The sequence below is a fragment of the Leuresthes tenuis genome, unplaced genomic scaffold (genome assembly GCF_036924035.1).
Source record: "Leuresthes tenuis unplaced genomic scaffold, fLeuTen1.0.hap1 SCAF_21, whole genome shotgun sequence".
Lineage (NCBI taxonomy): Eukaryota > Metazoa > Chordata > Actinopteri > Atheriniformes > Atherinopsidae > Leuresthes > Leuresthes tenuis.
In genome coordinates this window covers 15,024,128-15,042,248 of record NW_027325375.1, presented here as the reverse complement: position 1 = coordinate 15,042,248, position 18,121 = coordinate 15,024,128, and the positions used below count along the sequence as shown (strand labels likewise).

Sequence of the window (18,121 nt, the reverse complement as noted above, 5' to 3'; positions counted from 1 at the left end):
CGTCAGCAATCATACACCCATTTTATTTTCGTGAGACGTGCAGGCACCTGTTCATCTACTGTTCTATCACTATGAATTAGTTTATCTATTATCAATAAGGATACTTCTACAACTACTATCAAAGTATGTCCAGACTTCTTATGTTGTCAGTTGCTATATATGAATAAGTGGGTAGCTACTGACAAGCATTAAGCATGTCACACAGCCCAAACATATAACATTTCAGGACACACCACACAGTTAACAACCACAGTGAAGTGTCAAAGCCCAAACATTCAACAGGACACTTACACAACACATTCAAATCAAACAGTCAGACAACATACAAGAACATATACCCCAGCCGGCATTGCTCCCTGCCTATTTTCCTACAGCTCACTATGTGTGCGCACACCTTTATTCACAAACTCTTCAACTTATACTCTTTTACCAAAGCTGCTACAGCTCGATTGGCCGAATACCCTTAGATCCTATTTCGGTGAATTTGACATCTGCCTTACATGTAACAGATTAGCGGTTTAGCAGTTTTAATTTAGTTTGAGTGAAGGAATTCATTCATTCGGTTTTGTGTCCCCACAGTCCATAATGTAGAAAAGAGAGAAAAAACCCTTTCTGATTTGTTGTGTGTGCTCATAGTGCAGAGTGTAGAGAAAAGAAAGCCGTTTTGGTGTCACGGGTGTTGTGACTTACACACACACATTTCTAAATTGAGAAAGGAAATTATTTTAGAGGAAGCACTAGAGTTTAGATCCCACATTTGTTGATAGGCATTCATTTATTTCTTCACTTCTGATAAAAATGATAAGACTGACCTAAAGAATTGGAGGCCCATCACACGTTTAAACTTTGACTGTAAACTTTTTAGCAAGGTTTTAACGACACGGATGTCCTCTGTTTTAGAGGAGGTAATTCACCCAGACCAGGCTTGTGCCATCTCAGAGAGACAACTCACCGACAGCCTCGTACTGATTCGAGACATCATTGATTACGCTAGAGACAGAAACACCCGGCTTGTCATCTTAAATTTAGACTTTCAAAAAGCTTTTGATCGGGTCTCGCATCAATATCTCTTTCAGGTGTTGCAGCCATCGAATAGGGCCCGATTGTTCCTACTTGGTGAGATTTGCTTGGTTGAGACGCTTGCTCCCCCCCCTTGCTCCTCGGCTGACCAAGTAGGAACAATCGGGCCCTATTCGATGGCTGCCTTGTCTTTTACTCTGTGCAAAAGACAAGGCAGCCACAAACACCACGGGAACACCGTATTGAGGCTTTGTTCTGACCACTCATTCGGTGTCGCGTTTCTTTCAAGCAATTCTCCCGGTTAGCCCACACTCGGCTCGCTCCCAGAGCTCTGTTAAAGTCTACTTCGCATTCACTCTCTTTTCTCAGCAGATTAAAAGAAAGTTTCATCTTGGGCTCCCTGAAACTTCCATCCTGCACCGCTGTTTGCTTTTTCACAAGAGCAGAGAAGAGCGCACCGTTCCCAGCGGCACTGCAGTACTGGGTCGATGCTTGGAGTGAACGGAGCAAGCTTCTTTTTCAACTCCTATTCTTAAAAATCCATTTAATATGTAGTCCTCGTATAGAGGACATATTAAACTGATAAGAACAGATACTACACTTGATCTTAGCCAAAAGGCCGAGAAGCGATAACTGTCCACTGTTTCAGGTCCGGGGGCCCTTGCTGGCACAATGCGCACTTGTAGCAGTGTTCTTTTTATGGCCATAGGTGGCCAGAGTGTCACGTTGCACCTCCGCCCACCCGTTGCACTGAGCACTCTTCAGCCCTTTTAAATGGTATAACTTTGCACTCCCGCATGCTCCAGCAAGCACCATTCAAGCAACAACTTTGCACTCCAGCTTCGAACATCGGCACAATCGCAACAAGTAAGGCGACTCTACTCAGAGAAGTCACTCTGCACAGTAACAAGATTTCTTTTGCACAGACAGAAAGGGCTTCACCCGCAAAGGTAAAGCCTGCCAAAAATAGAAACAACTCATTAGTGCTGCTCTCCACGAAAGTCTTTAGTAAAAGGCGAAAGACTTGTATGTTATGAAGAGAAACCAGAGTACGATTATCCGTCACTGCGGGAGCAGGGCATCAGGCTAGTTGCCATAGCCACCTTCCCCATGGTGAGCGTTTTTTGGTTGAAACGCTTGCCCCTGTGCAATCGACAAGGCAGCAACAAAAACACCACGGGAACACCGTATTGAGGCTTTGTTCAGACCGCTCATTCGGTGTCGCGTTTCTTTCAAGCAATTCTCCCGGTTAGCCCACACTCGGCTCGCTCCCAGAGCCGTGTTAAAGTCTACTTCGCATTCACTCTCTTTTCTCAGCAGACTCTTGGGATTTTATCTATAAAATGAATTCCTTCACTCAAACTATGTTAAAACTGCTTTGTCCTTCATATTTACCATGTCTAGAAAGATTTAAACAAAAAAAAACAACGTTGTACTTTGCAGTAAAAGAAAGAGCAAATCTAAAGTTTCAGGAATCCGAGAATAAGCTTACTTTCATGAGTTCTTCACGATTTCAGATTTTGCTATAAAATGAATTCCTTCACTCAAACTAAATTAAAACTGCTAAACCGCTAATCTGTTACATGTAAGGCAGATGTCAAATTCACCGAAATAGGATCTAAGGGTATTCGGCCAATCGAGCTGTAGCAGCTTCGGTAAAAGAGTATAAGTTGAAGAGTTTGTGAATAAAGGTGTGCGCACACATAGTGAGCTGTAGGAAAATAGGCAGGGAGCAATGCCGGCTGGGGTATATGTTCTTGTATGTTGTCTGACTGTTTGATTTGAATGTGTTGTGTAAGTGTCCTGTTCAATGTTACATGTTTGGGCTTTGACACGCTTCACTGTGGTTGTTAACTGTGTGGTGTGTCCTGAAATGTTATATGTTTGGGCTGTGTGACATGCTTAATGCTTGTCAGTAGCTACCCAGTTATTCATATATAGCAACTGACAACATAAGAAGTCCGGACATACTTTGATAGTAGTTGTAGAAGTATCCTTATTGATAATAGATCACTAATTCATAGTGATAGAACAGTAGATGAACAGGTGCCTGCACATGTCTCACGAAAATAAAATGGGTGTATGATTGCTGACGGCAGAGCAATACTGCCAAACTTATGAGTTCTTGTGGCAAACTTGATTCAGTGTCTTGACGTGTATACGCTGTTTCGCTGACTTGATTGTCACAAGAAACAAAGTGTGTTTGATAAGATCCGACCATTTTATTACGGGAGGATCAGTATGTATAGATTCTGATGTGACTGATAAACCCATTCGTATCTTAAGCATAATCTAATACGTGAGACAACGCCCTGGCACACGATAAAAAAAAAAAGAGAGAGCGGTTTTGTGTCCCCACAGTCCATAATGTAGAAAAGAGAGAAAAAAGCCTTTCTGATTTGGTGTGTGTGCTCACAGTGCAGAGTGTAGAGAAAAGAGAGAAAAGAAAGCCGTTTTGGTGTCACGGGTGTTGTGACTTACACACACACATTTCTGAATTGAGAAAGGAAATTATTTTAGAGGAAGCACTAGAGTTTAGATCCCACATTTGTTGATAGGCATTCATTTATTTCTTCACTTCTGATGAAGTTTCAACAATAAACAACAAACTTTGTATTATGAGAAAGAACCAGACTCATTCTTCAGGAATCCGAAAATAAGCTCTATTTTACGAGTTATGCACGAATTCGGATTCTCCTATAAAACGAATTCCTTAACTCTAACCAAGTTAAGACTGCTTTGTCCTTCATATTTATTCATGTCTAATCAAGTTTCAACGATAAACAACGTTGTACTTTGTAAAATGAGAAGTAACTTCTTCAGCAATAAGCATCTCTCGACATATGACGAAATACAGATTTTGCTATAAAATTAATTCCTTCTATCAGCCTGACTTAAAACTGTTTGTCCTCCTTATTTATCCACTTCAAATCAAGTTTCAACAATTAAAAAAATGTTGTAGTTTGAGAAAAAACAACTTCATCTTAAGCAATCAGTAGGGTAAGAAAGGGTAAGAAAAGGTGCAAATGCCAACCATACATCACTAAAAGGTGGAGCGGAAGTATTCGGCTGCAAGTAGGTGCGAATGCCTGACAATGTATGATCAAAAGAGGGAGCGGAGGTTTTCGGCTGCAAGGTCTGAATGTCCAACCATAATTTGTAAAAACCGGGGAAGAAAAGGCTCGAAAGCCCGACTATACACCATCAAAAGCGGGAGCGGAGGTGTTCGGCTGCAAGTAGGTGTGAATGTTCAACCATAATTTGTAAAAAGCGGGTAAGAAAAGGTTCGAATGCCCGACTATATATTAACCAAAGCAGGAGGAGAGGTCTTCGGATACGAGTGGGTGAGAATTTACAACCATAATCTATAAAATGCGGTGAAAAAAAAGGTGTGAATACCCCATAGAACACTAAAAGGTAGAGCGGAAGTGTTCGGCTGCAAGAAGGTGTGAATGTCTGACCATAGTTTGTAAAAAGCGGGTAAGAAAAGGTTTGAATGCCCGAACATACACCATCAAAGGAGGGAGCGGAGGTGTTCCGCTGTAAGAAGGTGTGAATGTCCGACCATAGTTGGCAAAAAGCAGGTAAGAAAAGGTTAAAATACCCGATTGTACACAATCAATAGCGGGAGCAGAGTTGTTCCGCTACTAAAAGGTGTGAAAGTCCGACCATGGTTTGTAAAAAGCGGGTAAGAAAAGGTGTGAATGCCCGACAATGTATGATCAAAAGAGGGAGAGGAGGTTTTCGGCTGAAACAAGGTCTGAATGTCCATCCATATTTTGTAAAAATCTGGGAAGAAAAGGCTCGAAAGCCCGACTATACACCATCAACAGCTGGAGCGGAGGTGTTCAGCTGCAAGAAGGTCTGAATGTCCATCAATAATTGCTAGAAAACATGGAAGAGAATTTTCGAATATCAAACCGCACATGATCATAAGCGGGAGAGGAGGTGTTCAAATGCAAGAAGGTGTGAATGTCCACCCATAATTACTGCAAAATGGGTAAGAAAAGGTACGAATGCCCAACCATACATGATCCTAACAGGGACCGGAGGTGTTTGGCTGCGACAAGGTGTGTATGTACACCCATAATTAATGAAAAGCGGGCAACAAGTAGGTTTGAATACCCATCATCAAAAGCAGGAGTGGATGTGTTCCGCTGTAAGAAGGTGTGAATGTCCAACCATAATTGGCAAAAAGCAGGTAAGAAAAGGTTAAAATACCCTATTGTACACAATCAATAGCGGGAGCAGAGTTTTTCCGCTACTAAAAGGTGTGAAAGTCCGACCATGAATTGTAAAAAGCGGGTAAGAAAAGGTGCGAATGCCCGACAATGTATGATCAAAAAAGGGAGCGGAGGTTTTCGGCTGAAAGAAGGTCTGAATGTCCATCCATAATTTGTAAAAATCGGGGAAGAAAAGGCTCGAAAGCCCGACTATACACCATCAACAGCTGGAGCGGAGGTGTTCAGCTGCAAGAAGGTCTGAATGTCCATCAATAATTGCTAGAAAACATGGAAGAGAATTTTCGAATATCAAACCGCACATGATCATAAGCGGGAGAGGAGGTGTTAAAATGCAAAAAGGTGTGAATGTCCACCCATAATTACTGCAAAATGGGTAAGAAAAGGTACGAATGCCCAACCATACATCATCAAAAGCAGGAGTGGATGTGTTCGGCTACAAGAAGGTTTTAATGTCCGACCATAGTTTGTAAAAAACGGGTAAGAAAAGGTTCGAATGCCCGAACATACACCATCAAAAGAGGGAGCGGAGGTGTTCCACTGTAAGAAGGTGTGAATGTCTGACCATAGTTGGTAAAAAGCGGGTAAGAAAAGGTGAAAATACCCGACTGTACACAATCAATAGCGGGAGCGGAGTTTTTCGGCTACTAAAAGGTGTGAAAGTCCGACCCTGGTTTGTAAAAAGCGGGTAAGAGAAGGTGCGAATGCCCGACAATGTATGATCAAAAGAGGGAGCGGAGGTTTTCGGCTGCAAGAAGGTCTGAATGTCCAACAATAATTTTGTAAAAACCGGGGAAGAAAAGGCTCGAAAGCCCGACTATACATCATCAAAAGCGGGAGCGGAGGTGTTCAGCTGCAAGAAGGTCTGAATGTCCATCAATAATTGCTAGAAAACATGAAAGAAAATTTTCGAATATCAAACCACACATCATCATAAGCGGGAGAGGAGGTGTTCAGCTGCAAGAAGGTGTGAATGTCCGACCATAGTTTGTAAAAAATGGGTAAGAAAAGGTGCGAATGCTCAACCATACATCATCAAAAGCAGGAGTGGATGTGTTCGGCTAAAAGAAGGTTTGAATGTCCGACCATAGTTCGTAAAATGCGGGTAAGAAAAGGTTCGAATGCCCGAACATACACCATCAAAAGAGGGAGCGGAGGTGTTCCGCTGTAAGACGGTGTGAATGTCCAACAATAGTTGGTATAAAGCGGGTAAGAAAAGGTTAAAATACCCGACTGTACACAATCAATAGCGGGAGCTGAGTTGTTCGGCTACAAGAAGGTGTGACAGTCCGACCATGGTTTGTAAAAAGCGGGTAAGAAAAGGTTCGAATGCCCGAATATATACCATCAAAAGCGGAAGCGGAGGTGTTCGGCTGCAAGAAGGTGTGAATGTCCGACCAAAGTTTGTAAAAAGCAGTGAAGAAAAGTTTCGAATATCCAACCAAACATAATCAAAAGCGGGAGCGGAAGTGTTCGGCTGTGAGTAGGTGTGAATGTCAAACCATAATATCTGAAAAATGTGTTAGAAAAGACTAGAATGCCGGACCATACATCATCAAAAGCGGGAAAAGTGGTGTTCGGCTGCAAGTAGATGTGAATGTCCAGCCATAATTACTCACAAACCGGTAAGAAAAGGTAGTATTGCCAGACCATACATTATCAAAACAGGGAGCGGAGGTGGTTCAGCTGCAAGGTGTGAATGTCTGACTAAAGTTTATAAAAAGCGGGTAAGACAAGGTGCGAATGCCTGACAACGTATGATCAAATGAGGGAGCGGAGGTTTTCGGCTGCAAGGTCTGAATATACAACCATAATTTGTAAAAACCGGGGAAGAAAAGGCTCGAAAGCCCGACTATACACCATCAAAAGCGGGAGCGGAGGTGTTCGGCTGCAAGTAGGTGTGAATGTTCGACCATAATTTGTAAAAAGCGGGTAAGAAAAGGTTTGAATGCCCGACTATATATTAACAAAAGCAGGAGGAGAGGTCTTCGGATAAGAGTGGGTGAGAATTTCCAACCATAATCAATAAAATGCGGTGAAAAAAAAGGTGTGAATACCCCATAGAACACTAAAAGGTGGAGCAGAAGTGTTCGGCTGCAAGAAGGTGTGACTGTTCGACTATATTTGGTGAAAAGCAGGTGAAGCAAGGTCTGAATGCCCAACCTTACATCATCAAAAACGAGATCAGAGGTGTTTGGCTGCAAGAAGGCCATAGTTTGCCAAAAGCGGGTAAGCTGCGAATGACCGACTAAATATCAACAAAAGTGGGGGCGGAGGTCTTCGGATGCAAGTGGGTGTGAATATCCCACCATACAAGTATGGTGGAGAGGAAGCTGTGAATGGCCGACCATAGTAAAAAGCGGGTGAGAAAAGGTGCGAATGTCCAATCATACATGATCAAAACAGGGAGCGGAGGTGTTTGGCTGCGACAAGGTGTGTATGTCCACCCATAATTAATGAAAAGCGGGCAACAAGTAGGTTTGAATACCCATCATCAAAAGCAGGAGTGGATGTGTTCGGCTACAAGAAGGTTTGAATGTCTGACCATAGTTTGTAAAAAGCGGGTAAGAAAAGGTTCGAGTGCCCGAACATACACCATCAAAAGAGGGAGCGGAGGTGTTCCGCTGTACGAAGGTGTGAATGTCCGACCATACTTGGTAAAAAGCGGGTAAGAAAAGGTTAAAATACCCGACTGTACACAATCAATAGCGGGAGCGGATGTGTTCGGCTACAAGAAGGTGTGACAGTCCAAACCATGGTTTGTAAAAAGCGGGTAAGAAAAGGTGCGAATGTCCGACAATGTATGATGAAAAGAGAGAGCGGAGGTTTTCGGATACACGAAGGTTTGAATGTCCTACCATAGTTTGTAAAAAGCGGGTAAGAAAAGGTTCGAATGCCCGACTATACACCATAAAAAGCGGGAGCGGAGGTGTTCCGCTGTAAGACGGTGTGAATGTCCGACCATAGTTGGTAAAAAGCGGGTAAGAAAAGGTTAAAATACTCGACTGTACACAATCAATAGCGGGAGCGGAGTTGTTCGGCTACAAGGAGGTGTGAAAGTCCAACCATGGTTTGTAAAAAGCAGTTAAGAAAAGGTTCGAATATCCAACCAAACATAATCAAAAGCGGGAGCAGAGCTGTTCGACTGCAAGTAGGTGTGAATGTCCAGCCATAATTACTCACAAACGGGGGAAGAAAAGGTAGTATTGCCAGACCATACATGATCAAAACAGGGAGCGGAGGTTTGCTGCAAGGTGTTAATGTCCAACCATAATTTGTAAAAACCGGGTAAGAAAAGGCTCGAAAGCCCGACTATACATCATCAAAAGCGGGAGCGGAGGTGTTCAGCTGCAAGAATGTGTGAATGTTCGACTAAAGTTTGTAAAAAGCTGGTAAGACAAGGAGCGATGTCCCGACATTGTATGATCAAAAGCGGGAGCGGAGGTGTCCAGTTGTGAGTAGGTGTGAATGTCCGACCATAATTGCTGAAAAATGTGTTAGAAAAGGTAAGAATACTGGACCATACATCATCAAAAGCGGGAGAGGTGGTGTTCGGCTGCAAGAAGGTGTGAAAGTCCGACAATGGTTTGTAAAAAGCGGGTAAAAAAAGGTTCAAATGCCCGAATATACATCATCAAAAGCGGAAGCGGAGGTGTTCGGATGCAAGAAGGTGTGAACGTCCGACCAAAGTTTGTAAAAAGCAGTGAAAAGCGAGAAAAAGCATTTCGTGAGTTCTGCATGATTTGGGATTTTGCTTATAAAATGCATTACTTCACTCAAACTATGTTAAAACTGATTTGTCCTTCATATTTACCATGTCTAGAAATATTTAAACAAAAAAACAACGTTGTACTTTGCAGTAAAAGAAAGAGCAAATCTAAAGTTTCAGGAATCCGAGTATAAGCCTGCTTTCATGAGTTCTGCACGATTTCGGATTTTGCTATAAAATGAATTGCTTTGCTCAAACCAAGTTAAAACTGCTTTGTCCTTCCATATTCATCAATGTCTAGATCGACTTCAACAAAGAAAAACATTGGTTTTTGCAGTAGAAGAAGTTGAAATCCATCTACACATTGATAAATATGAAGGACAAAGCAGTTCCCACTTGCCCATAAGAAAATAAGCTTATTCTCGGATTCCTGATCCTTCAGTGTTGCTCTTTCTTCTACTGCAAAATACAATGTTGTTCTTTGTTGAAGTCGATCTAGACATTGATAAATATGAAGGAAAAAGCAGTTTTAACTTGGTTTGAGTGAATTAATTCATTTTATACATAAAATCCGAAATCGTGCAGAACTCATGAAAATAAGCTTATTCTCGGATTCCTAAAACTTTTGATTGGCTCTTTCTTTTACTGCAAAGTACAACGTTGTTTTTTTTGTTTGAATATATCGAGACATTGATAAATATGAAGGTAAAAGCCGTTTTAACATAGTTTGAGTGAAGGAATTGATTTTATAGATAAAATCCCAAATCATGCAGAACTCCTCAAAAGGGGCGTATGGCTTAATCACAAGTGTGGTTCTTTCTCATTCAGGGTAGTATGAGGAAGTTTATGCTTGAAATATATGTAGAAATGGGTACATATGAAGGACAAAGCAGTGTTAACTTAGTTTGAGTGAAGGAATTCATTTTATACATAAAATCCCAAATCATGCAGAACGTATGAAAAGAAGCTTATTCTCGGATTCCTGATCCTTCAGTTTTGCTCTTTCTTCTACTGCAAAATACAATGTTGTTCTTTGTTGAAGTCGATCTAGACATTGATAAATATGAAGGAAAAAGCAGTTTTAACTTGGTTTGAGTGAATGAATTCATTTTATACATAAAATCCGAAATCGTGCAGAACTCATGAAAATATGCTTATTGTCGGATTCCTAGAACTTTTGATTTGCTCTTTCTTTTATTGCAAAGTACAACGTTGTTTTTTTGTTTAAATCTATCGAGACATTGATATATATGAAGGTAAAAGCCGTTTTAACATAGTTTGAGTGAAGGAATTAATTTTATAGATAAAATCCCAAATCATGCAGAACTCCTCAAAAGGGAGGTATGGCTTACTCACAAGTGTGGCTCTTTCTCATTCAGGGTAATATGAGGAAGTTTATGCTTGAAATATATGTAGAAATGGGTACATATGAAGGACAAAGCAGTGTTAACTTAGTTTGCGTGTGCGGTTGGGCTTTCGCACCTTTTCTTACCCATTTTTCAGTAATTATGGGTGGACATTCAGACCTTCTTGCAGCCGAAAACCTCCGCTCCTCTTTTGATCATACATTGTCGGGCATTCACACCTTGTCTTACCCGCTTTTTACAAACTTTAGTCGGACATTCAAACCTTCTTGCAGCTGAACCACCTCCGCTCCCTGTTTTGATCATATATGGTCTGGCAATAGTACCTTTTCTTACCCGTTTGTGAGTAATTATGGCTGGACATTCACACCTTCTTGCAGCCGAACACAACCTCTCCCGCTTTTGATGATATATGGTCCGGCCTTCTTACCTTTTCTAACACATTTTTTAGCAATTATGGTCGGACATTCACACCTACTCACAGAGGAACACCTCCGCTCCCACATTTGATAGTGTATAGTCGGGCATTCTCACCCTTTCTCATCAGCTTTTTGCAAATTATGATCTGATATTCACACCTACTTGAAGTCGAACAGCTCTGCTCCCCCTTTTGATTATGTTTGGTTGGATATTCGAACATTTTCTTAATGCTTTTTACAAACTTTGGTCGGACGTTCACACCGTCTTGCAGCCGAACACCTCCGCTTCCGCTTTTGATGGTGTATAGTCGGGCATTCGAGCCTTTTCTTACCCACCTATTACTTACTATGGTTGGACATTCAAACCTTCTTGTAGCCGAACACATCCGCTCCTGCTTTTGATGATGTATGATTTGGCATTCGCACCTTTTCTTACCCATTTTTCAGTAATTATTGGTCGGACATTCAGACCTTCTTGCACCTGAACACCTCTGCTCCCGCTTTTGATGGTGTATAGTAGGGCTTTCGAGCCTTTTCTTCCCCGATTTTTACAAATTATGGTTGGACATTCAGAACTTGCAGCCGAAAACCTCCGCTCCCTCTTTTGATCATACATTGTCGGGCATTCGCCCCTTGTCTTACACGGTTTTTACAAACTTTAGTCAGACATTCACACCTTGCAGCTGAACCACCTCCATTCCCTGTTTTGATCATGTGTGGTCTGGAAATACTACCTTTTCTTCCCCCGTTTGTGAGTAATTATGGCTGGACATTCACACCTACTTGCAGCCGAAAAACCACCTCTCCCGCTTTTGATGATGTATTGTCCGGCATTCTAGTCTTTTCTATCACATTTTTCAGCAATTATGATCTGACATTCACACCTACTTGCAGTCGAACAGCTCTGCTCCCGCTTTTGATTATGTTCGGTTGGATATTCAAACCTTTTCTTAACTGCTTTTTACAAACTTTGGTCGGACGTTCACACCTTCTTGCAGCCGAACACCCCCGCTTCCGCTTTTGATGGTATATATTCGGGTATTCGAACCTTCTCTTACCCGCTTTTTACAAACCATGGTTGGACTTTCATACCTTCTTGTAGCTGAACAACTCCACTCCTGCTTTTGATGATTTATGGTTGGACATTCGCATCTTTTCCTACCCATTTTTCAGTAATTATAGGTGGATATTCACATCTTCTTGCAGCTGAACACCTCCTCTCCCGCTAATGATCATGTAAGGTTTGATATTCGAAAATTTTCTTTCATGTTTTAAAGCAATTATTAATGGACATTCACACCTACTTGCAGCCGAACACCACCTCTCCCGCTTTTGATGATGTATGGTTAGATATTCGAACCTTTTCTTAACTGCTTTTTTACAAACTTTGGTCGGACGTTCACACCTTCTTGCAGCCGAAAACCTACACTTCCGGTTTTGATAGTGTATATTCGGGCATACGAACCTTTTCTTACCCGCTTTTTACAAACCATGGTCGGACTTTCACACCTTCTCTTAGCTGAACAACTCCGCTCCCTCTTTTGATTGTGTACAGTCGGGTATTTTAACCTTTTCTTACCCGCTTTTTACCAACTATGATCGGACATTCACACCGTCTTACAGCGGAACACCTCCACTCCCTCTTTTGATGGTATATGTTCGGGCATTCGAACCTTTTCTTACCCACTTTTTACAAACCAGGGTCGGACTTTCACACCTTTTAGTAGCCGAAAAACTCCGCTCCCGCTATTGATTGTGTACAGTCGGGTATTTTAACCTTTTCTTACCCGCTTTTTACCAACTATGGTCGGACATTCACACCGTCTTACAGCGGAACACCTCCTCTCCCGCTTATGATCATGTACGGTTTGATATTCGAAAATTTACTTTCTTGTTTTAAAGCAATTATTGATGGACATTCAAACCTTCTTTTTGATGGTGTATAGTCGGGCTTTCGAGCCTTTTCTTCCCGGTTTTTACAAACCATTTTCGGACTTTCACTCCTTCTTGTAGCCGAACAACTCCGCTCCTGCTATTGATTGTGTACAGTCGGGTATTTTAACCTTTTCTTACCCGCTTTTTACCAACTATGGTCGGACATTCACACCGTCTTACAGCGGAACACCTCTGCTCCCGCTTTTGATGGTGTATAGTCGGGCATTCGAACCTTTTCTTACCCGCTTTTTACAAACTATGGTGGGACATTCAAACCTTCTTGTATCCGAAAACCTCCGCTCTCTCTTTTGATCATACATTGTCGGACATTCGCACCTTTTCTTACCCACTTTTTACAAACCATGGTCGGACTTTCACACCTTCTTGTAGCCGAACAAATCCGCTCCCGCTATTGATTGTGTACAGTCGGGTATTTTAACCTTTTCTTACCCGCTTTTTACCAACTATGGTCGGACATTCACACCTTCGTACAGCGGAACACCTCCGCTCCCTTTTGATGGTGTATGTTCGGGTATTCAAACCTTTTCTTACCCGCTTTTTCCAAACTATGGTCGGCTATTCACAGCTTCCTCTCCACCATACTTGTATGGTTGGATATTCACACCCACTTGCATCCGAAGACCTCTGCCCCAAATTTTTTTGATATTTAGTCGGACATTCGCACCTTACCCGCTTTTGGCAAACTATGGCCTTCTTGCAGCCAAACACCTCTGATCTCGCATTTGATGATTTAACGTTTGGCATTCAGACCTTGCTTCACCTGCTTTTCACCAAATATAGTCGGACATTCACACCTTCTTGCAGCCGAACACTTCCGCTCCACCTTTTAGTGTTCTATCACACCTTTTTTTCACCGCATTTTATACATTATGGTCGGAAATTTTCAACCACTCTCATCCGAAGACCTCTCCTCCCGCTTTCTTTAATATATTTGAACTTTAGTCGGACATTCAAACCTTCTTGCAGCTGAACCACCTCCGCTCCCTGTTTTGATCATATATGGTCTGGCAAAACTACCTTTTCTTACCCGTTTGTGAGTAATTATGGCTGGACATTCACACCTTCTTGTAGCCGAACACTTCCACTCCTGCTTTTGATGATGTATGGTTGGGCATTCACACCTTTTTTTTGCCCATTTTTCAGGAATTATTGGTGGACATTCACACCTTGCAGCTGAACACCTCCTATCCCACTTATGATCATGTGCGGTTTGATTTTCGAAAAGTTTCTTTCATGTTTTCTAGCAATTATTGATGGACATGTAGACCTTCTTGCAGCTGAACACCTCCGCTCCCGCTTTTGATCATACATTGTCAGGCATTCGCACCTTGTCTTACCCACTTTTTACAAACTTTAGTCGAAGAGTCACACCTACTTGCAGCCGAACACAACCTCTCTCGCTTTTGATGATGTATGGACCGGCATTCTTACCTTTTCTAACACATTTTTCAGCAATTATGATCTGACATTCACACCTACTCACAGCTGAACAACTCCGCTCCCGCATTTGATGGTGTATAGTCGGGCATTCTCACCCTTTCTCATCAGCTTTTTGCAAATTATGATCTGACATTCACACCTACTTGCAGTCGAACAGCTCTGCTCCTGCTTTTGATTATGTTTGGTTGGATATTCGAACCTTTTCTTAACTGCTTTTTACAAACTTTGGTTGGACGTTCACACCTTCTTGTAGCCGAACACATGCACTCCTGCTTTTGATGATGTATGGTTGGGCATTCGCACCTTTTTTTTACCATTTTTTCAGGTATTATGGGTGGACATTCACACCTTCTTGCAGCTGAACACCTCTTCTCCCACTTATGATCATGTGTGGTTTGATTTTCGAAAATTTTCTTTCATGTTTTCTAGCAATTATTGATGGACATTTAGACCTTCTTGCAGCTGAACACCACCTCTCCCGATTTTGATGATGTATGGACCGGCATTTTTACCTTTTCTAACACATTTTTCATCAATTATGGTTGGAGATTCACACCTACTCACAGCCAAACAACTAGGCTACCGCATTTGATGGTGTATAGTCGGGATTTCTCACCCTTTCTCATCAGCTTTTTGCAAATTATTCTCTGACATTCACACCTACTTGCAGTCGAACAGCTCTGCTCCCGCTTTTGATTATGTTTGGTTAGATATTCGAACCTTTTCTTAACTGCTTTTTTACAAACTTTGGTCGGACGTTCACACCTTCTTGCAGCCGAACACCTACACTTCCGGTTTTGATAGTGTATATTCGGGCATACGAACCTTTTCTTACCCGCTTTTTACAAACCATGGTCGGACTTTCACACCTTCTCTTAGCTGAACAACTCCGCTCCCTCTTTTGATTGTGTACAGTCGGGTATTTTAACCTTTTCTTTCCCGCTTTTTACCAACTATGATCGGACATTCACACCGTCTTACAGCGGAACACCTCCTCTCCCGCTTATGATCATGTACGGTTTGATATTCGAAAATTTACTTTCTTGTTTTAAAGCAATTATTGATGGACATTCAAACCTTCTTTTTGATGGTGTATAGTCGGGCTTTCGAGCCTTTTCTTCCCGGTTTTTACAAACCATTTTCGGACTTTCACTCCTTCTTGTAGCCGAACAACTCCGCTCCTGCTATTGATTGTGTACAGTCGGGTATTTTAACCTTTTCTTACCCGCTTTTTACCAACTATGGTCGGACATTCACACCGTCTTACAGCGGAACACCTCTGCTCCCGCTTTTGATGGTGTATAGTCGGGCATTCGCACCTTTTCTTACCCGCTTTTTACAAACTATGGTGGGACATTCAAACCTTCTTGTATCCGAAAACCTCCGCTCTCTCTTTTGATCATACATTGTCGGACATTCGCACCTTTTCTTACCCACTTTTTACAAACCATGGTCGGACTTTCACACCTTCTTGTAGCCGAACAAATCCGCTCCCGCTATTGATTGTGTACAGTCGGGTATTTTAACCTTTTCTTACCCGCTTTTTACCAACTATGGTCGGACATTCACACCTTCGTACAGCGGAACACCTCCGCTCCCTTTTGATGGTGTATGTTCGGGTATTCAAACCTTTTCTTACCCGCTTTTTCCAAACTATGGTCGGCTATTCACAGCTTCCTCTCCACCATACTTGTATGGTTGGATATTCACACCCACTTGCATCCGAAGACCTCTGCCCCAAATTTTGTTGATATTTAGTCGGACATTCGCACCTTACCCGCTTTTGGCAAACTATGGCCTTCTTGCAGCCAAACACCTCTGATCTCGCATTTGATGATGTAACGTTTGGCATTCAGACCTTGCTTCACCTGCTTTTCACCAAATATAGTCGGACATTCACACCTTCTTGCAGCCGAACACTTCCGCTTTTAGTGTTCTATGAGGCATTCACATATTTTTTTTCACCGTATTTTATAGATTATGGTTGGAAATTCTCACCCACTCTCATCCGAAGACCTCTCCTCCCGCTTTTGTTAATATATAGTCGGGCATTCGAACCTTTTCTTACCCGCTTTTTACAAATTATGGTCGAACATTCACACCTACTTGCAGCTGAATACTTCCGCTCCACCTTTTAGGTATGTATGGTTGGCATTTGCACCTCTTTTTATACTGATTGCTGAAGATTAAGTTGTTCTTTCTCAAACTACAATTTTTTTTTAATTGTTGAAACTTGATTTGAAGTGGCTAAATAAGGAGGACAAACAGTTTTAAGTAAGGCTGATAGAAGAAATTAATTTTATAGCAAAATCTGTATTTCGTCATATGTCGAGAGATGCTTATTGCTCAAGAAGTTCTTTCTCATTCTACAAAGTACAACGTTGTTTATCGTTGAAACTTGATTAGATATGAATAAATATGAAGGACAAAGCAGTCTTAACTTGGTTTGAGTTAATGAATTCGTTTTATAGGAGAATCCGAATTCGTGCATAACTCATAAAATGGAGCTTATTTTCGGATTCCTGAAGAATGAGTCTGGTTCTTTCTCATAATACAAAGTTTGTTGTTTATTGTTGAAACTTCATCAGAAGTGAAGAAATAAATGAATGCCTATCAACAAATGTGGGATCTAAACTCTAGTGCTTCCTCTAAAATAATTTCCTTTCTCAATTTAGAAATGTGTGTGTGTAAGTCACAACACCCGTGACACCAAAACGGCTTTCTTTTCTCTACACTCTGCACTATGAGCACACACACCAAATCAGAAAGGCTTTTTTCTCTCTTTTCTACATTATGGACTGTGGGGACACAAAACCGCTCTCTCTCTTTCTTTTTTTTTTGATTGTGTTTCAGGGCGTTGTCTCACATATTAGATTATGCTTAAGATACGAATGGGTTTATCAGTCACATCAGAATCCATACATACTGATCCTCCCGTAATAAAATGGTCGGATCTTATCAAACACACTTTGTTTCTTGTGACAATCAAGTCAGCGAAACAGCGTATACACGTCAAGACACTGAATCAAGTTTGCCACAAGAACTCATAAGTTTGGCAGTATTGCTCTGCCGTCAGCAATCATACACCCATTTAATTTTCGTGAGACGTGCAGGCACCTGTTCATCTACTGTTCTATCACTATGAATTAGTTTATCTATTATCAATAAGGATACTTCTACAACTACTATCAAAGTATGTCCAGACTTCTTATGTTGTCAGTTGCTATATATGAATAAGTGGGTAGCTACTGACAAGCATTAAGCATGTCACACAGCCCAAACATATAACATTTCAGGACACACCACACAGTTAACAACCACAGTGAAGTGTCAAAGCCCAAACATTCAACAGGACACTTACACAACACATTCAAATCAAACAGTCAGACAACATACAAGAACATATACCCCAGCCGGCATTGCTCCCTGCCTATTTTCCTACAGCTCACTATGTGTGCGCACACCTTTATTCACAAACTCTTCAACTTATACTTTTTTACCGAAGCTGCTACAGCTCGATTGGCCGAATACCCTTAGATCCTATTTCGGTGAATTTGACATCTGCCTTACATGTAACAGATTAGCGGTTTAGCAGTTTTAATTTAGTTTGAGTGAAGGAATTCATTTTATAGCAAAATCCGAAATCGTGAAGCACTCATGAAAGTAAGCTTATTCTCGGATTCCTGAAACTTTAGATTTGCTCTTTCTTTTACTGCAAAGTACAACGTTGTTTTTTTTGTTTAAATCTTTCTAGACATGGTAAATATGAACGACAAAGCAGTTTTAACATAGTTTGAGTGAAGGAATTCATTTTATAGATAAAATCCCAAGAGTCTGCAGAGAAAAGAGAGTGAATGCGAAGTAGACTTTAACACGGCTATGGGAGCGAGCCGAGTGTCGGCTAACCGGGAGAATTGCTTGAAAGAAACGCGACACCGAATGAGCGGTCAGAACAAAGCCTCAATACGGGAT

General features: G+C 41.5%; 2 non-coding genes across 2 annotated transcripts; both read right to left on the bottom strand.

Moving 5' to 3' along the window:
• Window positions 1–1,467: 1,467 nt before the first annotated feature.
• On the bottom strand, window positions 1,468–1,651 carry LOC140280462 (U2 spliceosomal RNA). The gene has a single exon (XR_011909428.1). It is a non-coding gene; the product is annotated as a U2 spliceosomal RNA (small nuclear RNA).
• Window positions 1,652–1,959: 308 nt separating this feature from the next.
• On the bottom strand, window positions 1,960–2,073 carry LOC140280702 (U5 spliceosomal RNA). Its single transcript, XR_011909634.1, has one exon. It is a non-coding gene; the product is annotated as a U5 spliceosomal RNA (small nuclear RNA).
• Window positions 2,074–18,121: the final 16,048 nt, after the last annotated feature.